Below are 6,527 nucleotides of genomic sequence, written 5' to 3' on the forward strand. Positions count from 1 at the left end.
GAGGGGCTTAAGGCATTTGCAGAAATAGATATGGGAGGGGAGCCCTGAAGACAGAAAAGGGGCTGCAGGCTGGGGAGACAGACCTATCCTGATGAAATAAGAGTTGAAAAGGGAAAAGAGAGCGGAGAACACAGTAATTGGGTGGTTTTAAAACATCTGGGTAGCTTTGGGGAAGAGGCAAGAGGAATGATTATTTTGTTTCTGACACCCCTCCATGCCCTGCTCCGGCTGGTTAGTCCTGACACCAAACTCCTTACATTGTTTATCCTAAGTTTTTATTTTATATTGGAGTATCGCTGATTAACAATGTTGTAATAGTTTCAAGCAAAGTGATTCAGTTATACATACACACGTTTCTGTTCTTTTTCAAATTCTTTTCTCACTTAGATTGTTACATAATATTGAGCAGAATTCCCTGTGCTATCCTATACATCCTTGTCAGTTATCCTTTTTCTTTCTCAATAAGATGAGACTTTTATTGACATTTGATAAACAAACAATTTGAAAAACTCCACAGTAAAATACAGGTTTTACTGTAAAAATGCTATTTCCTGGGTTAATATTTCAGTGTATATATTTCTTAACAGAAGGAAACACAATTCACACTTAAAACCTTCTATCTAATAAGGAACATGTGGAAACAGAGCTTTTCATACATGAATGTTAAGCTATTAAAACTATTTGATCAGAGGTATGTAGTGCTGATAACAAAAGGAGTCTCATATTTAGCATTTTTCTCCCCATCTGCCCAGAAAGTAGCAAAAGATCAGATTCTATGGGTAATAGAAAAGTGACAAATTTCAGATGTTACTATTCAAAAGTTTGAACTGTAGCAGTTGGAACCCAGATGGGGCCCAGTAGTGAACTTCTGCTAGGGCTGCCAGGACAAAGTATGTAGACTGGATGCTTACACAAAGGGCATTTATTTTCTCACAGTTCTGGAGGCTGAAAGTTCAAAGTCCAGGGTGTTGGTTTCTTCCTAGACCCCTCTCCTTGGCTGGCAGATGGCCTTCTTCTCTCTGTGTGTTTATACAGTGTTCCCTCTGTCCGTGTCTGTGTCCACATTTCCACGTCTTGTAAAGGCATACCCCATTTTAACTCAATTACCTCTTAAAGACCATATCTCCGTATTGCATCCTGGGATGCTGGGAGTTAGGATTTCCAGATATGACATTTCAGGGAACATGGTAAAGTCCAGAGAAACAAAGCACCCCCCCCACCCCAAAGCTGTGTTTCCTCAGCAGTTTGAACTGCATGCCATTGATAAAGTAGCATGGCTTCAGATATGACCTGGGCTGGTGTAACAGCACTGAATTATTCCTAGAGAAAGCAACTCTCTTTTCAGATGTCTTCCAATCACTCTGATCAGCCAGGGAGACTGTCTCAGCTAGGTGCTAAGGACTTTAATACTTCTCCAAACCTTACAGGTCTGTTCTTTGAACAAAGACAGCTATCAAGCTAACTAACTAGAATATAAAGCCTGGCTTATTTTCCATTTTGTATTTGTTTTTCCAGTGACTTCTTCATCAAGGCCAGGAAAAATAGCTTTCCCTTTTAAAGAACTGATATGACATTTCCTTTTTAAATAAATGCACCTTTTAAAAAAAAGAATGAGTCCATCTAAAGAAACAATACTAGTGAGCAAATCAGAGTCAGAATGGTTCACAGAAATGACAGTCCATGGAGGATTTTTGCAATGACTGAAGTTTAGGAGACTTTTGTCTGTATTGTAGCCACAGGAATGACAGAAACAGAAAGAATCCATAAATCAAAGGCTGAGAAGAAAAGAATTACTGAAGGGATGCCGCAGCTAGGGATAGTGGGGCAATTCTGTAGGGTCTCAGGCTAAGATTCTGGGGTCTTAAGTCAATGCTACAAAGCTGATTGACCATTTCAGAGGAGTGGGCCCCCTCATTTGGGAATCCTTTCCTTTTCAGTCTTCAGCCTCTGAATCCCACCTCTTCTCCTATTTCTCCATCCTGGACAGGACTGAGTCCTATTGACAGGTCAGTGTCAACAGAGCTTTTCTGAATTTACTGAAGTCATCCCACCAGCCAGGGTCAGGATGTCGCTCTGGCTGGTTCATGAGAATCCAGACATCAAATGTTGTCCTGGGCCTGTATCAGTCCAGGAGTTCTCTGGAGTGAGGAACTCTTCCATCAAAAGATGGCCATAGTGACCTGAGCCAGACCTCAGCAAAGCCAGGGAGAGGATACTTGGGGTCTTCTACCTTCTCTGCCTTCACCCATCTTCCTATTCCAGCTACTTCCAAATCTTTTCCCCACTTCTAAGCAAGTTCATATTGTCAACTAGGTAGCTAAGATCTGCTTGCCATGTCGGTGTTCTCCAGAGAAACAGAATCAACAGGATGTGTGTGTGTCTGTGTGTGTGTATACATATACATATATATATATGGAAAGAGGTTTATTGTAAGGAATTGGCTTACAAAATTATGAAGTTATGGAAGCTGGTAAGCCCAAATCTAGAGTGGGGTTGGCTGGCTAGAGGCCCATGAGTCAATGGGACAGCACTGATGTGAAGGCAGTCTGCTGGAGAATTCCCTTTTGCTCAGGGGAGCCCCATCTTTCTGTTCTATCCAGGCCTTCAACTGATTGGATGAGGCCCATCCACATTACTAAGGCAATTGTGCCACATATTCGCCATGTCTCTGGCCTGTTTCTGCCAGCTCAATGATGGTCACTTAGGCCTTGACACATGCTCTGTATCCTTCAGCTTGAAGGAACCGAATTTCTATCCAAGTTAACATCCCTGGAGAAGCATTAACACAAGAGGAAAAAAGAGTGAGGGTGTCCCATGTGGAGTCAGCATGCCTGGGTCAGGGCTTGGGGTTGGCCTTGTAGAGACAAGGTTTCCCAGGTGGCTTAGATGCTAAAGACTCTGCCTGCAATGTGGGAGACCCAGTTTCAATCCCTGGGTTGGGAAGATCCCCTGGAGAAGGGAATGGTTACCCACTCCAGTATTCTTGCCTGGAGAATTCCAGGGACAGAGGAGGATGGTGGGCTACAGTCCATGGGGTCGCAAAGAGTCAGACATGACTAAGCAACTAGCACGGTCACTTTCATGCTTATGGGGACAGAAGAGGGTGTCCCTCTCTCTCTGTTTCCACTCTGGGCCCCAGAACAGCTCCCCTGAAGCTGCTGGGAGCACCTGTTCTACTCACTTCTTGTTCCTCTCCAGAGGGTCCCAGGATCCAGGTGCAGGGACAGATTGGGGTCACAGGTCCAAGACACAGCTTCCAGCCCTGTGTTACCAACAACAACGTTGATACTTTCACAGCTGTTTGTTCCTGTGCCTATTTCTCAATTGGTTCATAATGCAAAGGTGAGCAAGTGATATTTACAAATTGCACATGACAGGGGAAAACAGCCAAGCTTCTCCTTTGTGGGTTAGTCAAGAATCAACGAGTAGGAGCAGCTCAGAGAAAATGACCTTCAGCAGCGAAGTCAGAGTCTGCTTTGGGTGAGATGGGGTGGACCACATCCCATATCCTAATCCATTGTGCTTATCAGAAGTTGTGGGCTAATTCTGCCCATGTGCATGGGGAACTGCAACCAGTTTACCCAACAGACACAGGGGATGGCAGGAGGTCTGCAGAATGCATATTGCGGTTGACCAGTTAGCCAGTTGTTCTGCTCATTTTTTCCCTTCATCAAGTTTAGTTTAGTTTTGTTTCTAGGTAATTAATTTCTACAAAGACAGAGAGGAAACTATGAGGGAATTGGCAGGCCAGTAGGGAAACAAGATCTCTCCATACATCAGTTGCTTCCAAAGACTGAATTCTTCGGCTCCCAAGAAGTTATTTGATCTATTTAACAATATAGGATTTCCTGAGTCAGTCCCATTTATTTCGGTGCTGAGGTTAGTGGGTTAATGGGCATCAAGGTCTCAGCCAACAGCTTGCTGGCTGCTAGTCTTTTGTGTTGAAAAGATACCTTGAAAATACATAGATTCAAAAGCTCATAGGAGCAAATGTATCCTGGGGAAGATGGAACTCTAGGCCAAGCATGGGGTGTCTCTTAGTCACCTATTGTAATGCAATCATTGGTCACTTCATCTAGAATATCTCCCTCTCGCTCACCAAAAAGTTACTTGCTAAGCTCTTGCCCATTGGTTTTTTTTTTTTTTTTTTTTTTACTTCCTATCTATACCCTGAACCATTTGGAGAGAGATTTTCTCGTTTACACAGAAAATCATATATTGTATGATCCCACTTAGGTAAAATATTCACAAAAGGTAAATCCATGGAGACAGAAAATAGATTAGTGCTTGTCAGGAGCTGAGAATGGGGACAGAGATTAACTGTAAATGGGCAGGCGGGTTCTTCTTGGGGTGATGAAAATGCTCTAAAGATAGATTATGGTGATGGTCAGGCAACTCATTAAGCTGGCTAAAAATGATTATACAATTAAAATGGAGAAATGTTAGTCTATAATTTACACTTCAATAAAGTTGTTTATAAATAAAATGAGGAAGAAAGAGGACTCAGGGAGTTGCTGATGTCTGCTCCCGTTCTCTAAGCCTGTGGGTTTCCATACAGTCTCCCTGGCTTCCACCTCCAGCTTAGATCTGTTGGCCTCAAGGCTTTTTCTGGCCACCAATACTCACTCTGCCCATGTGTGGCAGACTGAAGTGCCAAGGAACTCATGTCCTTTGAGAGTAGCCTTCAGCCAATAACTGCTAAGAATTAGTGTATAAATACCTTACCAATATAAATGTAAAAAGCTCTCTGCCCTAGAGGCACATTTTGCATGGTACTTCCCAGAGTTCTCCAACTGGACCTGAAATTCCAGTTTCCCGCAGTAATGACTTGCTCCAGGAGATACATTTTACAGGCTTCCTTCCCTCCCTTGCCTCAATTTCCCATTCCTGTACTGGCATTTCATACCAAATTACTTCCACTTAAACCTTCGTCTTAGAGGCTGATTTTAGGTTAACCCACTAAAGAAGATGTGTTGGAAATTGGAAAGAAATAAAAGTCAGTTAAATCATTTAGACTGGAGTTGATCCACAGACTTGGGAGTCAGATTGCCTAGGTTGGAGCCCCGGGCCTACTTTACCACTCATGTGACTTTCACTGAGTTTCTCTGCCCTGAAATCTCGTATCACTTATGTGTCTAAACAGGATAACTATACCATCTCTGTCACAGGGATGCTGCGAGGACGCAATGCAGTGATACAGCTGGAGCTCTTAGCAGAGGGACTGGCACATAGTAAATGTTTAATAAGATGTAATTATATGTGATTTTATGAGGCAATGACTGGTCTACCAAATAATAACAGACATTGGAACCAGACTGAAAAACAGGGTAGGGGTGGATTTTCCTGGGGCTCAGCCATAGAGGGTACATTTGTAGCCAAGATCATAAAGCTTTGGGCTGGTTGCTTGGATGACATGAGTGCCACCCTCACCAAATGACACCAGTCACTCTGGAGGTGGGCAGAAAATGGAACAGACAGTGCCTTATTTTGTCTTAATGAGTAAACTGGATTACCTATTTCTCCATAGGGATCCATTTTCCTAAGAGTAATTATCAATAATTAACAGGATTAGCTTTATGACCTTCTGAAAAGTAGAGGACACTATCATATTTTATTTGGTTCCATGTTGAGCCCACGTTGTTATTGGATCATATTTTATTTGGTTCCATGTTAAGCCCAAATTGTTCATTGGATCAATGAGCAATCCTGCTGTGACTGTGTTGCTTCGAAAAGTTGTTTCCTTTCTCTTAGTCTCAGTCGTCGTCTGTCAAAAGGCAATAAAAATACTCAACTTAAAGGGATATCCTGAGATGTTATGACTCATTATTTGTAAAGAGACTCGTGTATAAGGTCTAGCATTGAGCAGATAGCCAACACTTACCCTTTTGTCCTCCTCTGGTAATGTTTCTCCAGTGATGTTAACATGGAGAGAAATTGGGTTCTTCAACCTGTAGGAAATAGGGCATGTGTCAAAGCAGAGGTGACGATCATTAAATTGGCAGAAATAATCCAGTAGGCCCAGAAAATGTGTGGCACACACCCCCCAATTCCCCTGTCCACAATAACAGCAGACATTACTAATCAATCATTGCTCTTTTTATTTGAGTTTGGATACAGTTCCAGAATCTTTTCCAGCAGAGCCCTCAAGGCCACCATTACCAACTGATCAAATTTGGCATGCAAGATGAAAGTTATTTGCCAACTTCTAGTGTAAGCTTGTAGGACTTCCCTGGTGGCTCAGATGGTAAAGCGTCTGCCTACAATGCGGGAGACCCGGGTTCGATCCCTGGGTGGGGAAGATCCTCTGGAGAAGGAAATGGCAACCCACTCCAGTACTCTTGCCTGGAAAATCCCATGGGAGGAGCCTGGTAGGCTACAGTCCATGGGGTCGCAAAGAGTTGGACATGACTGAGTAACTTCACTTCAGTGTAAGCTTAAACATAGTGAAGTTTACCACAGGTCTGGTACTCGATAAACAATAAATAGATGACTAAAGGATAAATGCAGTGAGATTAGTTAATACTGCC

The 6,527-nt window shown here is 42.9% G+C and overlaps 1 long non-coding RNA gene and 1 other non-coding gene across 2 annotated transcripts in view; one reads left to right on the plus strand and one right to left on the minus strand.

Annotated features, from left to right (window-relative positions):
- LOC122701457 overlaps positions 1 to 5,942 on the minus strand; it is a 56,716-nt gene extending 50,774 nt beyond the window's left edge. The window contains exons 1-2 of the long non-coding RNA XR_006343087.1: positions 5,882 to 5,942; positions 3,182 to 3,262 (exon numbers count right to left, since the gene is read on the minus strand). This is a non-coding gene — a long non-coding RNA (uncharacterized LOC122701457). The remainder of the gene's footprint in view (positions 1 to 3,181; positions 3,263 to 5,881) is intronic.
- Positions 5,943 to 6,226: 284 nt separating this feature from the next.
- Positions 6,227 to 6,298, plus strand: TRNAC-ACA. The gene has a single exon. It is a non-coding gene; the product is annotated as a tRNA-Cys (tRNA).
- The last annotated feature ends 229 nt before the right edge of the window (positions 6,299 to 6,527 follow it).

Source organism: Cervus elaphus, chromosome 10, assembly GCF_910594005.1.
Source record: "Cervus elaphus chromosome 10, mCerEla1.1, whole genome shotgun sequence".
Classification (NCBI taxonomy): Eukaryota; Metazoa; Chordata; class Mammalia; order Artiodactyla; family Cervidae; genus Cervus; species Cervus elaphus.